Source organism: Drosophila persimilis, unplaced genomic scaffold, assembly GCF_003286085.1.
Source record: "Drosophila persimilis strain 14011-0111.01,24,50 unplaced genomic scaffold, DperRS2 tig00001765-arrow-arrow-pilon, whole genome shotgun sequence".
Classification (NCBI taxonomy): domain Eukaryota; kingdom Metazoa; phylum Arthropoda; class Insecta; order Diptera; family Drosophilidae; genus Drosophila; species Drosophila persimilis.
The window spans coordinates 12,885-25,073 of record NW_020825568.1 but is presented as its reverse complement, the minus strand read 5'-3'; the positions used below and the strand labels follow the sequence as shown (position 1 = coordinate 25,073).

The 12,189-nt window shown below is 38.7% G+C and overlaps 2 non-coding genes and 1 pseudogene across 2 annotated transcripts; all 3 read left to right on the top strand.

Annotated features, from left to right (window-relative positions):
• The first annotated feature begins 4,570 nt into the window (after positions 1–4,570).
• LOC113567108 lies at positions 4,571–6,565 on the top strand. Its single transcript, XR_003409350.1, has one exon. It is a non-coding gene; the product is annotated as a small subunit ribosomal RNA (ribosomal RNA).
• A 596-nt stretch (positions 6,566–7,161) lies between these two features.
• Positions 7,162–7,340, top strand: LOC113567106. Its single transcript, XR_003409349.1, has one exon. It is a non-coding gene; the product is annotated as a 5.8S ribosomal RNA (ribosomal RNA).
• A 413-nt stretch (positions 7,341–7,753) lies between these two features.
• On the top strand, positions 7,754–10,528 carry LOC113567107 (annotated as a pseudogene).
• The last annotated feature ends 1,661 nt before the right edge of the window (positions 10,529–12,189 follow it).

Genomic DNA, 12,189 nt, shown 5'->3' with positions numbered 1-12,189 from the left:
GCAAGAGTTTGTTGGACGAATGCGTAATGTCTGACTGGCAAGTTAGATGGGATAGCAGTGAGAATGGTCGGGTTACTTACCAGTACATTCGTGATGTCACGTTTGTCTGCTGTCGACCGGAGTTTGGTTTAAACCTTAGTTCTGGGTTCCTCTTGACTGGTCACGGCTCTCTCAATGCATTCCTGCATTCGAGGGGCCTGAGTGACAGTCCGGAATGCCGTTGTGGCTCGAGCGAGGAGACATGGAAACATGTTCTCTGTGAGTGCCCGTTGTATGGTGACCTTCGGGATCTGGATGCCTTGGGTGTTGTTGAAGTTAGGGGTGAGTTTGACGTTAGTCAAACGCTCTCCACGGTGGATAGGGTAAGAAGTTTTAACGAGTATGGAAGAGCTGTTTTTTCCAGACGACGCTTGGCGGTTTTCTGAGGAAATAGTATGTGTAATTGATTGTCATTTGTTTGTTTTTTTCTTGTGTTTTTATTTGTGTTTAGACCCATCGCTTTTGCGTTGGTCTTGGGGCCACCAACCCGTGACTGTTTTGGAGTCAAAATTGGTAGTGTCCTTCGTGGCACGAAGCCTGACCGGAGGCTTTATTCTGGTACCACGGGAGCCAGGGCCCGCGGAACTCGTTTCCGTCCTGGCTATTGGTTGCGGCCCCTTGGGGAGCTTCGTGGTGGTTGTGGTTAACACTCAAGCGAGTAGACGTGGAGTTGCGTTATACAACCTGGTGCTGTGACCCACAGATCAGCAGAGGTTTAGATAGCCTCGCTCCACACCAGGGAGGAAGACATGACCAAAACAGATTGTCTTCAACTGGTACCGGATGAACCGGGGCGCTGATTGACGCTTAAATTAATCCTGTGCTTGGCACCGTGAGATAAAGCCAATACGGCAGGTGTTCACGTAAAACACATTGACTTTAATGTCCCTATCTACTATCTAGCGAAACCACAGCCAAGGGAACGGGCTTGGAATAATTAGCGGGGAAAGAAGACCCTTTTGAGCTTGACTCTAATCTGGCAGTGTAAGGAGACATAAGAGGTGTAGCATAAGTGGGAGATATTAGATTTCGGTTTGGTATGAATGAAATACCACTACTCTTATTGTTTCCTTACTTACTTGATTAAATGGAACGTGTATCATTTCCTAGCCATTATACGGATATATTTATTATATCTTATGGTATTGGGTTTTGATGCAAGCTTCTTGATCAAAGTATCACGAGTTTGTTATATAATCGCAAACAAATTCTTTAATGAGAAAATGCATTTATGTATTTTCAATTTGAAAATTTGGTATAACTCCAATTACTCAGGTATGATCCAATTCAAGGACATTGCCAGGTAGGGAGTTTGACTGGGGCGGTACATCTCTCAAATAATAACGGAGGTGTCCCAAGGCCAGCTCAGTGCGGACAGAAACCACACATAGAGCAAAAGGGCAAATGCTGACTTGATCTCGGTGTTCAGTACACACAGCGACAGCAAAAGCTCGGCCTATCGATCCTTTTGGTTTAAAGAGTTTTTAACAAGAGGTGTCAGAAAAGTTACCATAGGGATAACTGGCTTGTGGCGGCCAAGCGTTCATAGCGACGTCGCTTTTTGATCCTTCGATGTCGGCTCTTCCTATCATTGTGAAGCAAAATTCACCAAGCGTTGGATTGTTCACCCATGCAAGGGAACGTGAGCTGGGTTTAGACCGTCGTGAGACAGGTTAGTTTTACCCTACTAATGACAAAACGTTGTTGCGACAGCATTCCTGCGTAGTACGAGAGGAACCGCAGGTACGGACCAATGGCACAATACTTGTTCGAGCGAACAGTGGTATGACGCTACGTCCGTTGGATTATGCCTGAACGCCTCTAAGGTCGTATCCGTGCTGGACTGCAATGATAAATAAGGGGCAATTTGCATTGTATGGCTTCTAAACCATTAAAAGTTTATAATTTATTTTATAAACGACAATGGATGTGATGCCAATGTAATTTGTAACATAGTAAATTGGGAGGATCATCGATCACCTGATGCCGCGCTAGTTGCATATAAAAACATTATTTAATACAATGACAAAGCCTAGAATCAATTGTAAACGACTTTTGTAACAGGCAAGGTGTTGTAAGTGGTTGAGCAGCTGCCATACTGCGATCCACTGAAGCTTATCCTTTGCTTGATGATTCGATATATATAAATTTATTCTTTATATATGAAAATTATTTTTATATATTTATATGAATATATACCTATAAATGGTAATATATTTATATATATATATTAAAAAGAATATATTTTATATAAATATGGATAAATTATTTATCCTATATAAATTACGTTGGCTTGAATATGAATATAATGTTATATTATAAGTTTGTTATACTTAATTACATATGAAATGATACTTATAAAAATTGTATTATGTAAACACACGAAACATAGTGTATATGCATATGTGCAAATGTGAATGTATATATGAAATAATATGAATGCAAAAAGCATGGAGTGATCGTATGTGGAACTTGGAAGTATTTCTAATATTGGAATTTAATGATATGTGATATGAATGCAAGAATTAAATACTTTGGTATATAAAATGTGATAATATTATATGTTATATTATAACATGAGCATGATTTGATTATGAATTAGGTTTTATATGTATATGGATATGGGAATGTTTCTCATATATAATATAACATTATAGCATAATCATAATGCGATTATAAATATAGAAAATATAAAAATGTATTTAATATAAATAGATATATTACGTGTATATGTGAAATTAAAGCAAAGATACCAGCTGATATGATATCTTTCATGTAAATGAATGATGAATGTAATGAAAAATAATTAATTTAATTTCATATGATATGGGGAACATACTAAGTCGGCAATGTCTGTTTATTTTATATGCGTATATATATTTTTCTTAATATATATGAATAATTTTGAAGTGATAGTATAATATTTTGTATTAAAATACGAAAAGAAACTATTTTTAAAAGGTACTCTCAAGTAAAAATACCTGATTTGCGGAAAGCGTGGCAGAAAACCTATATAGGGAGTGGTAGTCTCGTGCATGGTATATTTCATATGAAAATTTTATAATGAAAAATTATTAATTTATTTCATATGATATGGGGAATATACTTAGCCGGCAATGTCTGTGTATTTTATATGAATATATATATATTTCTTAGTATATATGAATAATTTTGAAGTGATAGTATTGTATTTTTTATTAAAATACGAAAAGAAACTATTGTTAAGAGGCACTCTCAAGTAAAAATACCCGATTTGCGGAAAGCGTGGCAGAAAACCTATATAGGGAGTGGTAGTCTCGTGCATGGTATATTTCATATGAAAATTTTATAATGAAAAATTATTAATTTATTTCATATGATATGGGGAATATACTTAGCCGGCAATGTCTGTGTGTTTTATATGAATATATATATATTTCTTAGTATATATGAATAATTTTGAAGTGATAGTATTGTATTTTTTATTAAAATACGAAAAGAAACTATTGTTAAGAGGCACTCTCAAGTAAAAATACCCGATTTGCGGAAAGCGTGGCAGAAAACCTATATAGGGAGTGGTAGTCTCGTGCATGGTATATTTCATATGAAAATTTTATAATGAAAAATTATTAATTTATTTCATATGATATGGGGAATATACTTAGCCGGCAATGTCTGTGTATTTTATATGAATATATATATATTTCTTAATATATATGAATAATTTTGAAGTGATAGTATTGTATTTTTTATTAAAATACGAAAAGAAACTATTGTTAAGAGGCACTCTAAAGCAAAAATACCCGATTTGCGGAAAGCGTGGCAGAAAACCTATACATGATGGACAGTTGATGTCCATCGGTATTGTATACAATATTTGGTACAGTATTGTATATAATATTATTATATGTTGTCATTATACTCAAAGTAGTGTTTAATAGGAGATATTTGTTTTCAAATTGATCTTAATAAAGATAATATAGTGAAACTAACCAAGATATATACTATTTAGTATATATCATTTCTGTTTCGAATTATTATCGTGAATTTTTGGAAATGGTCTTATATGATTAAATATTGTATGAGTGCCATTTCAACAATGTACCAGCATATATAATCAAAGCGATTTATATGCAAATTCAAATATTGCCAAAATATATAAATTCCATTCCACATGAACTCATGTGTTTGGTTTTATTTAATGTATATCACAAAAAACGCATACGAAATTGGATAAATTTTAAATTTGTTGTCAAAATACATAGTTTAAACACAATTAATATTGGTTTAAGCCTATATACGTGTGATAATATATTAAGTGCAAATAAAAAGATATTTTTGAACGAAAAAAAAATGTATATAATAAAATATATATATTTATATAGAGAAAAATGGCGAATGTGAATGCTATATAAAAATGGCCACAATCGTTTAACAAATTCTCATAAACTGTTGATAAAAAATATTTATTTATTTTTTTTTTTATTCAAAAGTATTATTGAGTTGTCAAATATTTACATATGTGAGCGTATGCGCACGAAACGAAAACATTATTCTGGTTGATCCTGCCAGTAGTTATATGCTTGTCTCAAAGATTAAGCCATGCATGTCTAAGTACACACGAATTAAAAGTGAAACCGCAAAAGGCTCATTATATCAGTTATGGTTCCTTAGATCGTTAACAGTTACTTGGATAACTGTGGTAATTCTAGAGCTAATACATGCAATTAAAACACGGACCTTATGGGACGTGTGCTTTTATTAGGCTAAAACCAAGCGATCGTAAGATCGTTACATTGGTTGAACTCTAGATAACATGCAGATCGTATGGTCTTGTACCGACGACAGATCTTTCAAATGTCTGCCCTATCAACTTTTGATGGTAGTATCTAGGACTACCATGGTTGCAACGGGTAACGGGGAATCAGGGTTCGATTCCGGAGAGGGAGCCTGAGAAACGGCTACCACATCTAAGGAAGGCAGCAGGCGCGTAAATTACCCACTCCCAGCTCGGGGAGGTAGTGACGAAAAATAACAATACAGGACTCATATCCGAGGCCCTGTAATTGGAATGAGTACACTTTAAATCCTTTAACAAGGACCAATTGGAGGGCAAGTCTGGTGCCAGCAGCCGCGGTAATTCCAGCTCCAATAGCGTATATTAAAGTTGTTGCGGTTAAAACGTTCGTAGTTGAACTTGTGCTTCATACGGGTAGTACAACTTACAATTGTGGTTACTACTATACCTTTATGTATGTAAGCGTATTACCGGTGGAGTTCTTATATATAATTAAGTACTTGTATTTTTTTATATATTCCTCCTATTTAAAAACCTGCATTAGTGCTCTTCATCGAGTGTTATTGTGGGCCGGTACAATTACTTTGAACAAATTAGAGTGCTTAAAGCAGGCTTCAAATGCCTGAATATTCTGTGCATGGGATAATGAAATAAGACCTCTGTTCTGCTTTCATTGGTTTTCAGATCAAGAGGTAATGATTAATAGAAGCAGTTTGGGGGCATTAGTATTACGACGCGAGAGGTGAAATTCTTGGACCGTCGTAAGACTAACTTAAGCGAAAGCATTTGCCAAAGATGTTTTCATTAATCAAGAACGAAAGTTAGAGGTTCGAAGGCGATCAGATACCGCCCTAGTTCTAACCATAAACGATGCCAGCTAGCAATTGGGTGTAGCTACTTTTATGGCTCTCTCAGTCGCTTCCCGGGAAACCAAAGCTTTTGGGCTCCGGGGGAAGTATGGTTGCAAAGCTGAAACTTAAAGGAATTGACGGAAGGGCACCACCAGGAGTGGAGCCTGCGGCTTAATTTGACTCAACACGGGAAAACTTACCAGGTCCGAACATAAGTGTGTAAGACAGATTGATAGCTCTTTCTCGAATCTATGGGTGGTGGTGCATGGCCGTTCTTAGTTCGTGGAGTGATTTGTCTGGTTAATTCCGATAACGAACGAGACTCAAATATATTAAATAGATATCTTCAGGATTATGGTGTTGAAGCTTATATAGCCTTCATTCATGGTGGCAGTAAAATGTTTATTGTGTTTGAATGTGTTTATATAAGTGGAGCCGTACCTGTTGGTTTGTCCCATTATAAGGACACTAGCTTCTTAAATGGACAAATTGCGTCTAGCAATAATGAGATTGAGCAATAACAGGTCTGTGATGCCCTTAGATGTCCTGGGCTGCACGCGCGCTACAATGAAAGTATCAACGTGTATTTCCTAGACCGAGAGGTCCGGGTAAACCGCTGAACCACTTTCATGCTTGGGATTGTGAACTGAAACTGTTCACATGAACTTGGAATTCCCAGTAAGTGTGAGTCATTAACTCGCATTGATTACGTCCCTGCCCTTTGTACACACCGCCCGTCGCTACTACCGATTGAATTATTTAGTGAGGTCTCCGGACGTGATCACTGTGACGCCTTGCGTGTTACGGTTGTTTCGCAAAAGTTGACCGAACTTGATTATTTAGAGGAAGTAAAAGTCGTAACAAGGTTTCCGTAGGTGAACCTGCGGAAGGATCATTATTGTATGTTTCTACCGTTAACAAAAATATATATATATTGCCAATTTACCAAACAAAATATGTTTTTATAAAATCATAATTGTAAAATAAAATATATTCAGTTGTATATATTATATGTTTATATTAATTATATTGCCAATATACTCATTTAGTAGTAGCTATACATATAACATTGTGTTCTATGTGTGTAGCAATTAATATATAAATACATATTGATGATATTATTACAATAATATTGATTTATAAAATCTGTGTGCATATGTACCATAGTATGCACGCGTTGCGAATATGTATTGTCCATCATAGCTATGGGCATACATTGGTTAATGCAACAGCCTAAAAAGTACAATGTTGTACCTGATTTCAGGTTAATACTTTTATATAAATTGATAATTATCAAACAAGCCAAAATACATATTATATTATTTAACAATATGGTAATATATCGCTTATATAAAACTAAGACATTTCGCAACATTCTTTTAGGATAAAACTAAAATTTATTGAAGGAATTGATATATGCCAGTAAAATGGTGTATTTTTAATTTCTTTCAATAAAGACATATCTGACAAATAAATGAATAAACAAATTTTAATCACTCTAAGCGGTGGATCACTCGGCTCATGGGTCGATGAAGAACGCAGCAAACTGTGCGTCATCGTGTGAACTGCAGGACACATGAACATCGACATTTTGAACGCATATCGCAGTCCATGCTGTTTGGTACTTTAATTAATTTTATAGTGCTGCTTGGACTACATATGGTTGAGGGTTGTAAGACTATGCTAAATAAGTTGTTTAAAAATTTTACGAAATTTTTAAGCATATTGTATATTATTGGATATATATATATATATATTCATAATATTGATATTAAATGGAAACGCATTATCTCTCATTGTTGTATATATTTGTGTGAGAAGAACGAAGAAAAATATATATTTTTTTGTCCTTTTTGAATCAAATAATACTGAGGAATGTCTAGCATAAAAAAATAATTAAAGTTTTTTCATCTAGAATTGCCTCTTATTAATGTTTCGAAAGGAAATTTTGTTGTAAATATAAATATTTAATATTCTTCGTGATATTCGTTATAAAATACGAATATTATAATGATTTCATTATGAGAACGCTCTATATATAATAATATAGTGTAATTATCATTATAAATTTTAATATACGTATATACAACCTCAACTCATATGGGACTACCCCCTGAATTTAAGCATATTAATTAGGGGAGGAAAAGAAACTAACCAGGATTTTCTTAGTAGCGGCGAGCGAAAAGAAATCAGTTCAGCACTAAGTCACTTTGTCTATATGGCAAACGTGAGATGCAGTGTATGGAGCGTCAATATTCTAGTATGAGAAATTAACGATTTAAGTCCTTCTTAAATGAGGCCATTTACCCATAGAGGGTGCCAGGCCCGTATAACGTTAATGATTACTAGATGATGTTTCCAAAGAGTCGTGTTGCTTGATAGTGCAGCACTAAGTGGGTGGTAAACTCCATCTAAAACTAAATATAACCATGAGACCGATAGTAAACAAGTACCGTGAGGGAAAGTTGAAAAGAACTCTGAATAGAGAGTTAAACAGTACGTGAAACTGCTTAGAGGTTAAGCCCGATGAACCTGAATATCCGTTATGGAAAATTCATCATTAAAGTTGTAATATTTTAACAATATTATAATAATAGTGTGCATTTTTTCCATATAAGGACATTGTAATCTATTAGCATATAACAAATTTATCATAAAATATGACTTATAGTTTATTCAAATTATTATGCTTGCATTTTAACATAGAATAAATGTCATTAATTTGATAAAGTGTTGATAAATTAAAATTAATACAGTGCGTTAATTTTTCGAAATTATATAATGGCATAATTATCATTGATTTTTGTGTTTATTATATGCATTTGTATGATTAACAATGCGAAAGATTCAGGATACCTTCGGGACCCGTCTTGAAACACGGACCAAGGAGTCTAACATATGTGCAAGTTATTGGGAGATAAACCTAATAGCGTAATTAACTTGACTAATAATGGGATTAGTTTTTTAACTATTTATAGATAATTAACACAATCCCGGGGCGTTCTATATAGTTATGTATAATAATATTTATATTATTTATGCCTCTAACTGGAACGTACCTTGAGCATATATGCTGTGACCCGAAAGATGGTGAACTATACTTGATCAGGTTGAAGTCAGGGGAAACCCTGATGACGTGCAAATCGATTGTCAGAATTGAGTATAGGGGCGAAAGACCAATCGAACCATCTAGTAGCTGGTTCCTTCCGAAGTTTCCCTCAGGATAGCTGGTGCATTTTAATGTTATATAAAATAATCTTATCTGGTAAAGCGAATGATTAGAGGCCTTAGGGTCGAAACGATCTTAACCTATTCTCAAACTTTAAATGGGTAAGAACCTTAACTTTCTTGATATGAAGTTTAAGGTTATGATATAATGTGCCCAGTGGGCCACTTTTGGTAAGCAGAACTGGCGCTGTGGGATGAACCAAACGTAATGTTACGGTGCCCAAATTAACAACTCATGCAGAAACCATGAAAGGCGTTGGTTGCTTAAAACAGCAGGACGGTGATCATGGAAGTCGAAATCCGCTAAGGAGTGTGTAACAACTCACCTGCCGAAGCAACTAGCCCTTAAAATGGATGGCGCTTAAGTTGTATACCTATACATTACCGCTAAAGTAGATGATTTATATTACTTGTGATATAAATTTTGAAACTTTAGTGAGTAGGAAGGTACAATGGTATGCGTAGAAGTGTTTGGCGTAAGCCTTCATGGAGCTGCCATTGGCACAGATCTTGGTGGTAGTAGCAAATAATCGAATGAGACCTTGGAGGACTGAAGTGGAGAAGGGTTTCGTGTGAACAGTGGTTGATCACGAGTTAGTCGGTCCTAAGTTCAAGGCGAAAGCCGAAAATTTTCAAGTAAAAAATCAGTGAGTAATATTGTCAAATCTGTTATGATTTTTAAATACTTGAATAATTTTGAACGAAAGGGAATACGGTTCCAATTCCGTAACCTGTTGAGTATCCGTTTGTTATTAAATATGGGCGTCGTGCTCATCCTGGCAACAGGAACGACCATAAAGAAGCCGTCGAGAGATATCGGAAGAGTTTTCTTTTCTGTTTTATAGCCGTACTACCATGGAAGTCTTTCGCAGAGAGATATGGTAGATGGGCTAGAAGAGCATGACATATACTGTTGTGTCGATATTTTCTCCTCGGACCTTGAAAATTTATGGTGGGGACACGCAAACTTCTCAACAGGCCGTACCAATATCCGCAGCTGGTCTCCAAGGTGAAGAGTCTCTAGTCGATAGAATAATGTAGGTAAGGGAAGTCGGCAAATTAGATCCGTAACTTCGGGATAAGGATTGGCTCTGAAGATTGAGATAGTCGGGCTTGATTGGGAAACAATAACATGGTTTATGTGCTCGTTCTGGGTAAATAGAGTTTCTATCATTTATGGTAGTTACTTGTTCCCCGGATAGTTTAGTTACGTAGCCAATTGTGGAACTTTCTTGCTAAAATTTTTAAGAATACTAATTGGGTTAAACCAGTTAGTTCTTATTAATTATAACGATTATCAATTAACAATCAATTCAGAACTGGCACGGACTTGGGGAATCCGACTGTCTAATTAAAACAAAGCATTGTGATGGCCCTAGCGGGTGTTGACACAATGTGATTTCTGCCCAGTGCTCTGAATGTCAAAGTGAAGAAATTCAAGTAAGCGCGGGTCAACGGCGGGAGTAACTATGACTCTCTTAAGGTAGCCAAATGCCTCGTCATCTAATTAGTGACGCGCATGAATGGATTAACGAGATTCCTACTGTCCCTATCTAATCAGTTGCTTTTTGACTGCCATTCGAAGCAGACGTGCAACTGACATTGTCGCGGCAGGCTACTCGGCCATCATCGCAGAAATGTCTGCGATAAGGATGGCGGTGAGCAAGGCTGTACTTAAGGGGCTGATGCCGCCCGAGGCCTCAATGGAAATCCTCGTCGCGACCAACCGGTACGACGAGTTGGTCATGGCCCTGGCTGGGGAAAAAGTGCGCCTGGAGGAGAGGGCAAGGATGCCGCCTCCACCGAGACCCGCTGCTGCTGCCCACACGGGCACCACTGCCGTCACAACCGCTGCGTATGCGACAGCCTTCCCAGGCCTGCCCGCACCGAGCGCCGTCGCTGCACCGATCCCTAAGCCTAGGGATACCTGGTCTGCTCTAATAAAGAGCAAAAACCCGGAGGAGACCAGCAAGGAGCTAGTGGAGCGTGTTAAGAAGACCGTGGTGCCGACTCTTGGAGTCCGCGTCCACGAGGTTCGCGAGCTGAAGAGCGGAGGAGCGATTATTCGCACCCCTTCAGTGAGCGAACTGAGGAAGGTAGTGGCCAGCAGCAAATTCACCGAAGCGGGATTGGAGGTCAAGAAGAGGCCGGAGACCAAGCCTCAGGTCGTGGTGTACGACGTGGACACGTCCATAACACCGGAAGAGTTCATGGAGGAGCTCTTCACAAAGAACCTGGAGGAGACCATGACTGCCGCGGAGTTCAAAAAGTCGGTTCACCTGGGCAGTAAACCCTGGTCGGTCACCGACGGCGCCACGATCAACGTGACGCTAGAGGTCGACGCAAAGGCACAGGAGGCGTTGCGCGAATGCGTATACATTAAGTGGTTTAGATGCCGCTGCCGCTCCTTGGTCAGAACATACGCCTGCCACAGATGTGCAGGCTTCGACCACAAGGTGTCGCAATGTCGCCTAAAGGAGAACGTGTGCCACCGGTGTGGACAGAACGGCCACAACGTTGCACGGTGTCCCAACCCCGTGGACTGCCGCAACTGCCGCTTCAAGGGGTACCCTGCAGCACATTCCATGCTGTCAGCGGCGTGCCCGATCTACGGAGCGGTACTGGCGAGGGTGCAAGCTAGACATTAATGTTTAGCTTCATCCAAGCTAATTGTGGCCGTGGCCGAGCGGCTGTGATGGAACTCGGAGCCATCATGCGCAGCTCTGGCCGTCAGTTCGCACTGGTCCAGGAGCCGTACGTCGATGGAGCAGGGCGGATTACCGGCCTTCCTTCTGGAATGCGAGTTTTCCAGGACCGCCGAGGAAAAGCTGCTATCATCGTCGACGAACCGGACGCCATCTGCATGCCAATGGAGACCCTTACCACGGATTTTGGAGTATGCGTCAGAGTTACGGGAAGATTCGGCTCAATCTTCCTATGCTCCGTGTACTGCCAATTCGACACCGACTTGGCGCCGTACCTCAGGTACTTAGATGCGGTGCTGCTGCTGGGCAGCCGCACTCCTGTCATCTTTGGGCTCGACGCGAACGCAGTATCCCCAGCGTGGTTTAGCAAGCTCTCCGAACACAATCGGGGGCAAGCTAACTATGCACGGGGTGAGCTGCTGTCTGAGTGGATAACCGCGATGAGAGCCGGCGTGCTCAATGAAGCCAGTCGGGTGTTTACATTCGATAACCGTAGAGGCCAAAGCGATATCGATGTGACAATCGTCAACCAAGCTGCGACTATGTGGGCCACATACGATTGGGAAGTGAAGGAATGGGACACCAGCGA